This window comes from Sciurus carolinensis, chromosome 8, assembly GCF_902686445.1.
Source record: "Sciurus carolinensis chromosome 8, mSciCar1.2, whole genome shotgun sequence".
NCBI classification, from domain to species: Eukaryota; Metazoa; Chordata; class Mammalia; order Rodentia; family Sciuridae; genus Sciurus; species Sciurus carolinensis.
Genome location: NC_062220.1, coordinates 122,158,687 through 122,173,976, shown reverse-complemented (window position 1 = coordinate 122,173,976; position 15,290 = coordinate 122,158,687).

Genomic DNA, 15,290 nt, shown 5'->3' with positions numbered 1-15,290 from the left:
GCCTTATATGACTGCTCCCTGGTGACCACTTCCCTATAGGACAGCTAAATACAGTCTTCTAGAATGACCCTGCTTACCCTCACACTTTATTCATGGACTGCAGATATGCAACAGTGACCACTTGTGTGTTAGTCAGCTTTCCATTAGGATAACAAATAACAAAGACGATCAATTTATAAAGAAAGAAAATTTATTGTGGCTCATAGTTTTGGAGATTCCAGTCTGTGATGGGGCAGATCTACTGCTTTTAGGTATGGAGGGGGCACATCACAATAAGAGCAGATGGAACAAAACTGTTCACCTTGTGGGGGAGAGACAAAAGATAAAGAGGAAGGGGCTGAGTCTCTGTAACTCTTATAAGGGCATACCTTTAATGACTCTCAGTAACCAGAAGACTGCCCACTAGGCCTCACCTCTTAAAACTTCCACCTCCTCCCAATAGTGCCATCTTTTAGTCTTTAGGTGCAAACTGTAACAACTTTTCAGTCACAGTGTGAGCTCCTTTAACTCTTGCCTGCTTCCTTTAAACCCACCAATAGAAACTCCCCACAGGAAACCAGTTTAGATAATGACCTAGGCCCAAGAAAGAGGTTGACCCACACACACGCACTGCCTGTGCTCCCTGACCTCTGTGTTCATAGCCTCTAAGCATGCAATGTACCCCTCCAGGACCTGTAAATAATAAAGTCTTTATTTCTATTTTGTGTGTCTCCTAATCATTGAAAGGATGCTCTCCATCTTAAAGATTCTAAATTAAGGACTGGGGATGTAGCTCAGTGATAGCATGCTTGCCTAGGAAGTGCAGATCTGGGTTTTATCCCCAGAACTAAAAAAGAAAAGAAAAAAAAATCTAAATTAAAACAGTGCAATGAATGTTTTCTTTCTATTCTTTCTCTCTGTGTGTGTGTGTGTGTGTGTTTGTGTGTGTGTGTGTGTGTGTGTGTGTGTGAGAGAGAGAGAGAGAGAGAGAGAGAGAGAGAGAGAGAGAGAGAGAGAAGGTCAAAAATACAGAAAGAATTACAGGTGATGTAGTTTGATTACCGAGCTTCAGTAAGTAGGAGGATATTTATGACACAGTAAAGCAAGACTGGTTGCATGTTCTTGGAGTCTGTCAGGCTCATTTTCTGGCTGTCAGCATTTACATTAACAACCTATATATCTTGGATCTGGAGTTCAGGCTGTCATGCTTCCTATAAATTTTGAAGGGAAATGAAAATTAAAGTAGGCATCTGGGTATTTAAAGGATGTTGGAGAAGTTGGGAGGAATTTTAGGATTAAGAGGAATTTGCTAAAGAGATAGGACAAGATTTTGAGAAGATGTTTGATCTAGGGACCCAGATATCCAAAAGATCTTCTGGGGAAATCAGAAGTAAAGGGGAACATAGGTGGGCAGAATAGAATTTATGGTGGATATGAACTTTAACTTTTGTTCTGTATCTAATTTTTGTTCTTTAATTTTGCTAACAGACTCCCTAAGGCTAACTGTTAGAAATAACCAGATGTCTCAATAAATCAAATGTGCTCAAAAGTGGGTGGGTAAGGCAAACCTTTACTTCTGCCAGGAGGGTATCAACAGGAACCTGGCTAGCAAACACAACTGGGTGCGCATTCCCACCAGTTTATATAACTAATGCCACGCTGCCCTTCGCCCTGTTTGGAGAACTCAATCTACACAATTGGCTAATTTTAGAAATAGGGTGAGCTAAAGGGAAGAGCTACTACAATTGGATCTAATTAAGACTGAATACTATGTTCTGAAAATGGACCACTAGACTTTCTATTTCCCACATAACCATTATATATTCCTTTGTGTGCTTTTTAAAGTTTCATCTTTCTATATGTACCAATAGGATAGATTTTTGGATGCAAGTGGTCTTAAAAAAAAAAAAAAACACTTGGGACTGGGGATCTAGTTGAGTGATAAAGCATTTGCCCGGCATGTATATAAGATCCTGAGTTTGATCCCCAGCACTACAAAAAAGAGAGAGAGAGAGAGAGAGAGAGAGAAGGAGAAGGAGGAGGAGAAAGAGGAGGAGGAGGGGAAGGAGGAGGAGGAGAAGAAGGAAGGACAGGGAAAGAGGGAAGGAGGAAGGAAGGAAATGGGCTGGAGGTGTAGCTCAATGGCAAAACATTTGCCTAGCATGCATGAGGCCCTGGGCTTGATTTCTAGCACTGCATAAAACAAAGAAAAACAAACAAACAAAAAAACCCCACAATCTTTTAGATACAAAAGGCCAAATCTTCAAAGATATACTTCTTTGTGACTCAAACCAAGTGACCTTCTATGGCTCAACAAACTGTGGACACAAGAAGTGCATTCCAAAGTGCAAAAGATGCAGTCTTCTTTAAGATCCAAACTTTCTCCCAAAATAGCCTAAGAAAGCAAAGACCCTTATTGTTAACAAGGCAAGGAAGATTGAGATAATTAAGACAAATTCCCCTGAGAACTGACACCTTTGGACAAAGAGACCCTTTGTGTTACTGATTCCAGCTGGCTAGCTGCCTGGTACCAGCCTGACAAGCTGCACCCCTTAGCTGGTGAAGACCAGAATGACATCTACTTTGGTCACAAAGTCAAGATCTCCTTAAGACATAAAACAAAACAAAAGGAGAATCTTATCTTTTCCTGCTCATTATATAAACCACACGGAAGGCAAAGACAAAGGAAACAAGGGTGATTCCTGGGAGGCTATGGATCAATAAGAATGGGTACTCAGAACCAAATTCACAAAAGCAAAAATTCAATGAATTCATTCTTACAATTTTTTTTCCTCATAATCTGAATTTGGAAAGGAAAAAGCAAGGAAAAAATTTACCTTCCTCTCACAATTAGGCATTCCAGAATGAAATCTGGTAGTGCTGACTTTGATAAGAATTTCTACCTTCTGCTGGCTTTTGGCAGTTCTCCCAAGATCCTATTTGCAGGCTCCAGAGCAAATGGGGGGACACCCCAGACTTTTAGGATCCTATTCTCTTTGAGGAAACTATAGGGGCAGTAAAACTCTAATTTCATCTTCTTGGGGTCCCAGATGGGGCCAAGAACTAAATTGACATACGACAGATTAACAGAAGAGTGTACCAAATTATTTGATACCAGTTTTGCATGGCCTAGGAGCCCTCATATGGAAATGAAGACCTAAAGAAGCAGTTACTCATATACTGAATTGGTCAAAGAATAGTAAGTTGTGAAGAGGCAGCTCAATTATGTGGGGAGACTTAAAAGATAAGGGTTCTTTTGACAGAGTCTATGTAGAATTCTTTCTTCTCAACTTCTCAATCTCTAGGCTAAAGAATTTCATCTACTTCTAAGAATTAACATGAAGGTTAGGGTTATCCTTCTGCACCTGTGTTTTTTAAAAAATTTTTTAGCTATACATGACAATAGAGTGCATTTTGACATATGCACACATGGAGTACAACCCATTCCAGTTAGGATCCTATTCTTGTGGTTGTACATAATGTGGAGTTACACTGGTTGTGTATTCAGATATGAGCAAAGGAAAGTTATGTCCAATTCATTCTACTGTTGTTTATCTTCCCATCCTCCTCCCTTCCCTTCATTACCCTTTGTCTAATCCATTGAATTTATATTATTCCCCCACCTTATTATGTGTTAGCATCTGAATATCAGAGAGAATGTTCAGCCTTTATTATTCTTTTTTTGTACCAGGGATTGAACCCAGGGGCACTTAACAACTGAGGCACATCCCCAGCCCATTTTTAACAGGGTATCACTGAGTTGCTTAGGCCCTCACTAAGTTATTGAGGTTGGCTTTGAACTCATGATCCTCCTGCCCCAGTCTCCCAAGCTGCTGGGATTACAGGCGTGTGCCACTGTGCTGGCTTCGCCTTTGGTTTTTGGGGACTGGTTTATTTCACTTAGCATGATATTCTCCAGTTCCATCCATTTACTGGCAAATGTCATAGTTTCTTTTTCTTTTCTTTTATATATATGTATATACTTAGTTGTCAATGAACCTTTATTTTATTTATTTATGTATATGAGGTTCTGAGAATCGAACGAAGTGCCTCACACATGTCAGGCAAGTGCTCCACCACTGAGCCACACCCCAGCCCCAATTTCATTTTCTTTATACTTGAATAATATTCCATTGTATATGTATGCCACATTTTCTTTATCCATTCATCTGTTGAAGGTCATCTAGGTTGGTTCCATAGTTTGGCTATTGTAAATTGAGCTGCTGTAAACGTTGTGGCTGCGTCACTGTAGTAAGTTTTCAAATGCTTTTAACTTAACTAGTCAACAGGCTAAAGTGATATATTTTAAATTTCTTTGTCCCATAGACAAAAAGCACCTCTTCTCTTAGTTATTTGAAGCATTAACCTAAAGGAATTGGAATTTTCAAACAGAAGGAAGGACCAAAAGGAGACAAATACAAAAAACATAAGAAATAGCTAAAGAAGGTATGAGGGTATAATTCAGTGGTAGAACACTTGCCTAGCATGCATGAGGTCCTGTTTTCTATCCCTGCAAGAAACTGCAAGGAAAAAAATAAACAACTAAAGGAAATATGTGTGTGTGTGTGTGTATTTTTGTTTTTTTACCAAAACACAGGTGCAAAATGCAGATTTCTTACTCTGTTTATACAGTCTTTATATACTGCTAGGTCAATTTGAAACAGACTGAATTCCCTGTCCCCCAATCTGAAACAGGGAATAACTTCCTCATGCTGAGAGTGGACATTACAAACCACTCCCAACTATTTCTCCCATTTGTTCCTCCACCTCTAACATCTTCTTTTTTTATTCTAAATTCTAAATAATGTCCTCTGTGTAATGGGGCGCAACTTAAGAACAGACCGATCACCACTGAGAAGTCCAAATTTGAGAGTCTTTATTAAGCTGGCCAGCTGACTGTCTCACACAATGCCCCAAAAAATGGCTATTGGGAGAACAGCCCCAACCACAGGGTTGTAGGGGTTCTTATACCAAAAATCACATTAATCATAAGTGTTTGTTGCTATGATTTGAAATTACACATTAACATCATGAGATCATTGACAGAGGGGGAAGTGGGTCAAAATGACCCTTACCTAGGTATAAACTAAAGAATGGTTGCTAACATCCACACAATCACTGTTCACATGGTACATTGTTTAGGAGCAATAGGAATCAAAAGAGAGCAATTCTTTACTACATAGGAGTTGCCATTTTATATTATTAAACATGTCACACCAAGTAACTGGTGATGGGCACAGAGGCAGGGTGTTCCCATGGGAGAAGCTTATTTCCTACATAACATGGAGTCTCAGAGCAAAATGGAGTCTGTTTAGTCATTTCCCTTAGAGTCTGGCCTGTAACATTCTTATGGAGTCAGAGCTGTCAGCCCATCACATTCCCCACTGGTTTTATGTACATAATCAAATCATTGATTTATTAGTAGTACATAGGTGATTGTAGTGAGTGTGCAACCCAATTAGCTTAACAGACTGGATTCTATCTCTAATATATTTAAGTCCAACTCTATTTGTCTACTTAAAGTTTTGAAATTCTGGTTTCCAGTAATCAGGGCAGTGGCTCCTACAGCTGTGGAGCCCATTATACCTATTTCCACTAGGAGGGGAACTAAGACAGGGGCTGCTTGTTCAGATATTAGCACCATATGTTCCTTTTATTCCTCCCCATCATAATAGTATACAGAATTTAGCTTATTTGGCAACCTCAAAAAGTTGAACGGTTAAGCACAGAGTTATTCCTGATGTAGTCCAAGCAAGAGAAAAAACACGATTAAAATTTCTTCAGTCTTATCTTTAGATGGTGGTTGGGGTCTCTGAGGGCTGTCCATTTTTCTGTTGTCTTGACTCACATGTGATGAGCTCATGTTGTGAGTAAGGTCCCTTCCATTTCAGCCAGGTGTTAGTCCTTTCTGGAACAATTTGATGTAGACATAGTTTTCTGACTGAAATGCGTGTTGGAAATCAGTGGTCTCTTGGGATTGGTTCTCTCATAAGTTGAACCTGTTAGAGAGACTTAACAACAGGTTAGAACAGGAGCAGGTTCTTGGTAAGGATGGAGGAAGGACTCTGAAAGCATTAATCTTTTAATCTCTCAGAGGTCATTTGCCTCCAACTTTCTGGACCCAAACTGGCCCTTATAAACCCCCAATTTTTAAGACTAGTTGTTCTAGAGAATAAAACTTAACAGATACAATGTTAAGGGTAAACTAATGCTTTCAGAATTATTGGTCATCTTAGTATATAGACTAAAATTTGGTTTATACAGTACATTAATATTTGATCTTAGGAAAAAACCTTGAATAGTTTCAACTTGTGTTACTTACTTATACATGTAAACCTTTTAAAATTTACTCTTTTTTTTTTTTTTTTCGGTACTGGGGATCAAACTCAGGGCCTTGTGCTTGCAAGACAAGCACTCTACCAGCTGAGCTATCTCCCCAGCCCCTAAAATTTACTCTTAATTAACATTTTTTAATCACTTCGACACTCTTGTTGTTTACTTAGATGTATTACAGCCTTATTTTATCACATAAAGACTTTTTTATCTAGAAACATTTTTATTAAATATATTTTTATATCTAAAACCTTGTATGTTTTAATCTGTTGATCCCCTGTAGTCATTGACTCTCTTCTGGAATTCCTGGAAATTAGTTAACATGCACTGGAGGGGAATACATGACTGACGTGAGGGAGACTGACCCATGCTTACACTTAGAGGCAACAACAAAAACAAACAAACAAAAAAAAACAGAAAAGGACAAACAAACACAGAATAGATAAAACACCAAAGACAGAGGTAAGTGGTCACTCCAGATTCCAGACCAGAGGAACTGAGCAACGTCTTGCCAGTCCCGGACTCTGGAAGTAATGCTGCGTCCAGTCTTCCTCAGAGTCCCCAGAGGCGGATCCACCAGAAAACAGACTTACCAGTCCCCCAGGGGTGCAAAAACAGGTGACTCTCTCGGAGAATTTAATTCAGTCCTGGGGCGGGGCCCACAGACCGTGCAGCCTGGGGCTGAGGAACGTCTCTCAGAGGCCTTCCAATAGGAGCAACATTATGGCCTCTCCCCTCCGCAGGAGTTCCCAGGTCAGTGGTGAGTGGTGGTTACCCACCAGGCAGCGAGGCCAGCTGACTGTCTCACACAATGCCCCAAAAAATGGCTATTGGGAGAACAGCCCCAACCACAGGGTTGTAGGGGTTCTTATACCAAAAATCACATTAATCATAAGTGTTTGTTGCTATGATTCGAAATTACACATTAACATCATGAGATCATTGACAGAGGGGGAAGTGGGTCAAAATGACCCTTACCTAGGTATAAACTAAAGAATGGTTGCTAACATCCACACAATCACTGTTCACATGGTACAATGTTTAGGAGCAATAGGAATCAAAAGAGCAATTCTTTACTACATAGGAGTTGCCATTTTATATTATTAAACATGTCACACCAAGTAACTAATGATGGGCACAGAGGCAGGGTGTTCCCATGGGAGAAGCTTATTTTCTACATAACATGGAATCTCAGAGCAAAATGGAGTCTGTTTAGTCATTTCCCTTAGAGTCTGGCCTGTAACATTCTCATGGAGTCAGAGCTATCAGCCCATCACATCTATAATACCTTTTCTTCTCTTCAGTTGAATGATAACATATCTATCTAAAAGGGACACGCAGATGCTGGGCCCAGGAAGTACCAGTTTCTTTTTCTTCTTCTTCTTCTTCTTTTTTTTTTTTTTTTTTTTTCTGGGGATTGAATCCAGGGGTACTCTACCACTGAGCTATATCCTCAACCCTTTTTTATTTTTATTTTGAGACAAGGTATTGCTGGCCTTGAACTTGAGATCTTCCTGTCTCATTCTCCCAAGTAGATGAGATTACAGGTGTGTGCTACTGTGCCCAGCTTTACCAAGCAGTTAACACATGAATCTTTGAGGGATACTTATCCAAACCATAGAACCAGTTTTTGTGTATTATGATTAACACTGCTGTGAAAATTTACATACAAGTTTTGTATGGACATGTATTTTAATTTCTTTTGGATATACATCCCTGGAAGCAAATGGCTGGATAATAAAGAATCTTAATGTTTAACAATTTGAGGAACTACCCAACTCTTTTTCAAAAAAATTGCATTTCCATCAGCAGTGTATAAGGGTTCTAACAATTCCATTTCTTCTCCAAACCTTATTATCTGACTTTGTTACTCTAGCCATTTTAGTATTCAATACTAAATTGGTGATTTTTATTTCCTTAATAACTAATGATGTCAAGAGTCTTTCTATGTGTTTATTGGATATTTGTGTATTTTCTTGGGAGAAACATTTCTTTCAGGTCCTTTGCTCACTTTTGGATTGTACTGTTTATATTTTTGTTGCTTAATCTAAGTTCTTTATATATTCTGGGATACAATCACCCTATCAGATATATGATTTGCAAACAATTTCTCCTGTGCATTAACTTTTCACTTTCTTTTTGCAGGGGTGTGCTGGCTTGACACATGCTAAGCCTGTTCACCTTACACTTGAAGCACAAAAGTTTTCTATTTTGACAAAGTTCAATTTATCTACACTTTTCTTTGGTTGCTTAAACTTTTGGCATCATATTCAAGAAACCATTGCCTAATCCAAGGTCATTGAGACAAAACCCTATTTTTTTCTAAGAGTTTTATAGTATTAACTTCTATATTTAGATCATATATTTTGATTAATTTTTGTGTGGTAGGAAGTAGGGGATTCATTTGCATGTGTACAATTTGTTGAACAGACTATTCTTTCCCCTACTGAATTGTTTTGCTATTCTTATAAAAAATCAGTTGTCAGTGCTCAGGATGTAACTCAGTGGTAGAACACTTGCCTAGGCACTGGGTTCCATTTCCAGAACCACACAAAAACAAACAAAATGTACTGTGTCCATCTACAACTAAAAATATATTTTTTTAATTGTCCATCAAGAGAATGAGAAGGCAAGACACAGACTGGTAGAAAATATTTGCAAAAGTCACATATGATAAAGGACTGTTATCCAAAATATACAAAGAACTCTTCAAACTTGATAATAAGACAATGAACAACCTGAGTCTGAGGTTGTAGCTCAGTGGTAGAGCATTTCCCTCGCACTTGGGAGGCACTGGGTTTGATCTTCAACACCACATTAAAAAAATAAATAAGGGCTGGGGATATAGCTCAGTTGATAGTGTGCTTGCCTTGTAAGCACAAGGCACTGGGTTCAATCCCCAGCACTGCTAAATAAAATAAATCGAGCAAAGGTATTGTGTCAGTATACAACTGAAAAATACCTTTTGAAAAATGAATAACCTATCAAGTCAGATATGGTGGCATATCCCTGTAATCCCAGCAATTTGGGAGACTGATACAGGAGGATCACAAGTTTGAGGCCAACCTGGGTAACTTGAAGAGATTCTGTTTCAAAAAACAAACAAAAATGGAGAAAAGATAGGCTCTTCAACAAATGGTGCTGGGAGAATTGGAAATCCATATGCAACAGAATGAAACTAAACCCATATCTCTCACCATGCACGAAACTAAACTCAAAATGGATTAAGGGGGGGCTGGGGAGATAGCTCAGTCGGTAGAGTGCTTGCCTTGTAAGCACAAGGCCCTGGGTTCGATCCCCAGCACCAAAAAAAAAAAAAAAAAAAAAAAAAAAAAAAAATGGATTAAGGACCTCGGAATCAGACCAGAGACCTTGCATCTTATAGAAGAAAAAGTAGGTCCAGAGCTTCAACATGTCGGCTTAGGACCAGACTTCCTCAACAGGACTCCAATAACACAAGAAATAAAAGCAAGAATCAATAACTGGGATAGATTCAAACTAAAAAGCTTTCTCTCAGCAAAGGAAACTATCAGCAATGCAAAGAAAGAGCCTACAGAGTGGGAGAAAATCTTTGCCAATCATACTTCAGATAGAGCGCTAATCTCCAGAATCTATAAAGAACTCAAAAAACTCTACACCAAGAATGCAAATAATCCAATCGACAAATGGGCTAAAGAAATGAATAGACACTTCACAGAAGAAGATGTACAAGCAATCAACAAACATATGGAAAAATGTTCAACATCTCTAGTAATAAGAGAAATGCAAATCAAAACCACCCTAAGATTCCATCTCACCCCAATTAGAATGGCGATTATCAAGAATACAAGCAACAACAGGTGTTGGAGAGGATGTGGGGAGAAAGGTACACTCATACATTGCTGGTGGGGCTGCAAACTAGTGCAACCACTCTGGAAAGCAGTGTGGAGACTCCTTAGAAAACTTGGAATGGACCCACCATTTGACCCAGCTATCCCACTCCTTGGCCTATACCCAAAGGACTTAAAATCAGCATATTACAGAGATACAGCCAGATCAATGTTCATAGCTGCTCAGTTCACAATAGCCAGATTGTGGAACCAACCTAGATGTCCTTCAATTGATGAATGGATAAAGAAACTGTGGTATATATATACAATGGAATATTAGTCAGCCATAAAGAATGATAAGATTATGGCATTTGCAGGCAAATGGATGAAATTGGAGAATATCATTCTAAGTGAGATAAGCCAATCTCAAAAAACCAAAGGATGAATGATATCGCTAATAAGTGGATGATGACACATAATGGGGGGTGGGAGGGGTTAGTGTTAGGGTTAGAGTTAGGGTTAGGGAGGGGAGCAAGAATGGAGGAAGGAAGGACTGTATAGAGAGAAAAGAGGGGTGGGAGGGGTGGGAGGGAAGGGAAAAAATAACAGAATGAATCAAACAACATTACCCTATGTAAAGTTATGATTACACAAATGATATGCCTTTACGCCATGTACAAACAGAGAAACAACATGTATTCCATTTGTTTACAATAAAAATAAATAAATAAATTAATTAATTAAAAAAAAAGAACTCAAAAAACTTAACACCAAAAAAAAAAAAAAAAAAAAAAAAAAAAAAAAACGGCTGGGGATGTAGCTCAGTGGTTGAGCAGCCCAGGTACAATTCCCAGAAGCACATAGAAAGAAAGAGAAAGAAGAAGGAGGGGAGAAAAAGTAAATGAACAACGAATATAAATTGAACAAAGACAAAAGATCCAAATAGACATCTCACCAAAGAACATACACAGGTAGCAAATAAACATATGAATAGATTAGATGCTCAACACCACATGTCATTAGGAAAATGCAGAATAAAACAAGATACTATCATATACCATATATCTATGAGAATAACCAAAATCCAGATTACTGATAATACCAAATGCTGGTGTGGATGTGGAGCAACAGGAACTCATTGGTGATGGCAATGCAAAGTGGTACAGATACTGCGGAAGACAATTTGATAGTTTCTTAGAAAATTAAGCATAGTCTTTTTTTTTCAACCTTTATGTTTAATTCTTTGTGGTGCTGAAGATTGAACCCAGGGCCTTGTGCATGCAATGCAAGCATCTGCCAACTGAGCTATATCCCCAACCTTTATTTGTTTATTTTTTTATGTGGTGCTGAAGATTGAACCCAGTGCCTCATTCATACCAGGCACCACTCTATCACTGAGCCACAACCCCATCTCTAAACATACTCTCAATATTCAATCTAGCAATCATTCTTCTTGGTATTTACCTAACTTAGTTGAGAACATATCCACGCAAAAGCCTGCACATGAATGTTTATAACAGCATTATTCATAATTTTCAAAACCTTGAGACAACCAAAGATGTCCTTTGGTAGGTAGATGGGTAACTAAATGATAGTATATCCAGATGATGAAATATTATTCAGTATGAAAAAGAAATGAACTATCAAGCTATGAAAAGGAATGGAAGAATTTTTTTTCTGTACCAGGGATTGAACCCAGGGGCACTTAACCACTGAGCTATATCCCCAGCCCTTTTTATTTTTTATTTTGAAACAGGGTCTTGCTAAGTTGCTTAGGGCCTCCCTAATTGCTGATGCTGACCTTGAACTTTAGATCCTCTCACCTTAGCCTCCCAAATTTCTGGGATTACAGGTGTGCACCACTGTGTCTGATGGCCTGGAGGAACTTTAAATGCATATTACTAAGTGAAAAAAAGCCAATCTGAAACTGGCATTGTGGTGCACACCTGAAATCCCAGTGGTTCGGGAAGCTGAGGCAGGAGGATCTCGAGTTCAAAGCCTCAGCTGACTTTGAACTTGTGATTTTCCTGCCTTGGGAAGGGCAAGGAGCTAAGCAACTCAGTGAGACCCTGTCTCTAAATAAAATACAAAATAGGGCTGGGGATGTGGATCAGTGGTTGAGTGCCCCTGAGTTCAATCCCTGGTACAGAAAAAAAAAAAAAAAAAAAAGCCAATCTGAAAAAGCTACACGCTGTATAATTCCAACTATATGACACTCTGAGAAAGGCAAAACTTATGGACCTTTATTTTGTTTATTTATTTATATACAGTGCTGATAATGGAACCAGTGCTTCACACATACTAGGCAAGTGCTCTACTACTGAACCACAACCCCAGCCCCTAAACTATGGAGACAATAAAAATGATTAGGGGTTCCCAGGGATTGAGGGGAAGGAAGATGACTAGGTGGATCACAGACAATTTTTAGGAGAGTGAAACTATTCTGTATGTTACCATAATTATATAAACGTGTTGTTATGCATTTGTCAAAACCCACAGAATGTGAAACACCAGGAATGAACCCTAATATGAGGTGTGGACTTTGGACTTTTATTAATGTGTCAATATAAGTTCACGAATTGTAACAAGTACACCACTCTGGTGCTGGATATCAAGAGCAGAAGAAGGCATGTATCTGGGGACAGGGAGCGTATGGGAACTCTCTGTACTTTCTACTCAGTTTTACTATGAGCTTAAAATGTCTCTGATAAATAAAGCCCATTTAAAAAAAATCAACTGTTCATAAACCTAAGGATTTATTTCTAGATTCTCAATCCTATTTCTTTAATTTCTATGTCTACCCATATATCAATACCACAGTCTTTTTTTGTGTGTGTGTGTGCTGCTGGGAATTGAACCCATGGCCTATGTGCTTGCAAGGCAAGCACTTTACCAACTGAGCTATCTCCCTGGCCCCCCATAGTCTTGATGACTGTAACTTTGTAGACAATTTAGAAATCAAGAATTGTGAATCCTCCAATTTTGTTCTTTTTAAAAAAAATTTTTAGTTGTATATGCTTTTACTCTATTTTTATGTAGTGCTGAGGATTGAACCCAGTGCTTCACACATGCTAAGCAAGCACTCTACCACTGAGCTACAGCCCCAGTCCCCAATTTTGTTCTTTTTCAAAAGTGTTTTGGTTATTTTGGGTTCCTTGCATTTCAATATGAACTTTGAGATCAGCTTGATAATTTCTGAAAAATAGGCATTTGGGATTTTTTTTTTTTTTTTTTGCAGTGCTGGGGATTGAACCTGGGGCCTTACTGCTTGCAAGGCAAGCACTCTACCCACTGAGCTATATCCCCAGCCCAGGCATTTTGGATTTTGATAGGAATTGCACTGAGTCTGTACTAATTTGGGAGAATACTGCCATCTTAACAATATAAAGTCTGACACTTGTGCTGGGAATGTGGCTCAGTGCACGAGGCCCTGGGTATGATCCCTGGTACCACGAAAAAAAAAGTGAGAAAGAAAAGGAAAAAGTAGTAGTCAGAGAAGAAAAGGTTTCCAGTCTATGAACATGAATGTATTTCCATTTTTTGACTGTCTTTAATTTAATAATGTGTAGTAGTTTTCAATGTACATATTTTACATTTATTTTGTTAAATTTATTCTGGTTTCCCCCACCCTAACTGGCACTGGGGATTAACCCAGGGAACTTTATCACTAAGCTATATCCCTATTTATATTTTGAGACAGTTTATTGCTAAATTGCAAAAGTTGGCCTTGAACTTGCAATCCTGCTGCCTCAGCCTACCAAGTAGCTGGGATTACAGATGTGCATGACTCTGCCCAGCATATCATTAGTATTTTTGTAAATAAATACATTCTAGGTATCTTATTCTTTTTAGTGTAATATGAACAGAATTGTTTTCTTAATTTCATTTCAAACTAGTTCATTGCTAGGGTATATAAATCTAATTAAACCGAGTGCTATGGTACATGCCTGTAATCCTAGCAGCCAGGAGGGATGATCGAGAGTTCAAAGTCAGCCTCAGTAATTTAGAGACGCCCTAAGCCCCTCAGTGAGACCCTATCTCTAAATAAAATATTAAAAAGGGCTGGGTGGCTGGGGTTGTGGCTCAGTGATAGCGTGCTTGCCTAGCAGGTGTGAGGCCCTGGGTTTATCCTCAGCACCACATGAAAATAAAATAAAGGTATTATGTCCACCTACAGCTAAAAAATATATTTAATAAAAAATAAAAAAATAAAAAGGGCTGAGGATATGGCTCAGTAGTTATGTGTCCTGGATTCAAAATTGCTCCAAAACCGCATTCTAGCTCACAAGTCTGTTACTAAACATCTGGGGGAACTCCCATTATAAAATTGTCAAGCCTCTTGTTCTGAAATATGCTTTTCTAGACTTATGTGGAGGCATTTCAGGACAAGGGAAATCTGCTCAGTTAAGTTTAGGCAGTACAGAGGTAGGTTAAAGGAGATATCATCTCTACAGGAAGTGGGAGCCCATCTGAACAGTTCCTCAAGACAATAATATCAGGCAAATATCTGAATAGACCAAGGCGGTTCACTAAAGCAGAGTGTTCCAAGAGGCATTGCCTTGTCTGGGAGTCCACTATCCTGTCACTAGTCCACCATGCTACACAGGCAGCAAGCAGAACTAAGATCCAAACTGAAAACACATAAAAAGTTCTGCGGGGATGCTTGCTTTGCAAAGTTCTGCTTGGTTTGGCTGGATTGTTATCATTTTGCTGGGAACAAGTTAATACCTTGTACCTTATTACACCAACTTTTTCCTCTTTCTTTTTTTCCCCCTTTTTCTGTATTGGAGATTGAACCCAGGGCCACTCTACCATTGAGTTACATCAGAAGGTCCCCCTCCCCCCCTTTTAAGACAGTGTTTCCCTAAGTTGTTGAGGCTGGCCTTGAACTTGTTATCCTCCTTCCTCAGCCTCCCAAGTTGATGATTACAGGTGTGCACCACCACACCTGGATCCCCAGCCCTTTAATTTTTTTCTGACAGGATCTTGCTAACTTGCCCATGTTGGCCTTGAACTTTTGATCCTCATACTTCCACCTTCCAAGAGGCTGGGATTAAGTTTTTCATTAAGAAGTGAGCACAAAACAGAAGGAAAAAGTCTCCTTGGACCCAGGGATAAATAAACCTGAAAGGAGTCTGATGGTAACACATGGTGTGGGAACTCATATGA